This window comes from Protomyctophum parallelum, assembly GCF_964188405.1.
Source record: "Protomyctophum parallelum genome assembly, chromosome: 1".
NCBI classification, from domain to species: Eukaryota; Metazoa; Chordata; class Actinopteri; order Myctophiformes; family Myctophidae; genus Protomyctophum; species Protomyctophum parallelum.
Window position 1 is genome coordinate 103,571,459 of NC_139697.1, and position 1,150 is coordinate 103,572,608.

The following is a 1,150-nucleotide window of genomic DNA, read 5'->3' on the forward strand; positions in this document are numbered from 1 at the left end:
AAAGGCGCTTTATAAATGCACCATTTACCATCTCCTGCCTCCTGGTACAGTATATACGGTGCCTTACAGGATGGTCTTTGATGTGTCCGTAGTACCACCTCCGTTTACGCTTTATGACAGTTGGTCAGAAGGTCATCATGTGGGCCGACGGCTTGGCTGATTCTGTGTGTGTATTCTGTGTGTTTCAGAGTGGTTAGGAGTGTCTGATGTGGACCAGCGCCTGTACGTGTTGGATCGTCTTGAGGATCTACTGAACCTCAACCCCCACCTAGAACTACACCCACCTAGCAACCCCCACCTAGAACTACACCCACCTAGCAACCCCCACCTAGAACTACACCCACCTAGCAACCCCCACCTAGAACTACACCTAACACCACCTAGCAACCCAAACCTAGAACTACAACCGTCAACACCTAGCAACCCCCACATAGAACTACAACCGTCATCACCTAGCAAGCACCCCCTAGAACTACAACTGTCATCTTCTAGCAACCACCACATAGAACTACAACCGTCATCACCTAGCAACCCCCACATAGAACTACACCTAACACCACCTAGCAACCACCCCCTAGAACTACAACCAGCATCACCTAGTGACCACCACCTAGAACTACAACCAGCATCACATAGCAACCACCCCCTAGAACTACAACCAGTATCACCTAGTGACCACCACCTAGAACTACAACCAGCATCACCCAGCAGCCGCCACCAGCAACCCACGTCAGCAGCGGATGCTGAGAGCCATGACGTCTCACTGACCCCTCTGTCCAGTGAGACGTCATGGCTCTCAGCATCCGCTGCTGACGTGGGTTGCTGGTGGCGGCTGCTGGGTGATGCTGGTTGTAGTTCTAGGTGGTGGTCACTAGGTGATACTGGTTGTAGTTCTAGGGGGTGGTTGCTATGTGATGCTGGTTGTAGTTCTAGGTGGTGGTCACTAGGTGATGCTGGTTGTAGTTCTAGGGGGTGGTTGCTAGGTGGTGTTAGGTGTAGTTCTATGTGGGGGTTGCTAGGTGATGACGGTTGTAGTTCTATGTGGTGGTTGCTAGAAGATGACAGTTGTAGTTCTAGGGGGTGCTTGCTAGGTGATGACGGTTGTAGTTCTATGTGGGGGTTGCTAGGTGTTGACGGTTGTAGTTCTAGG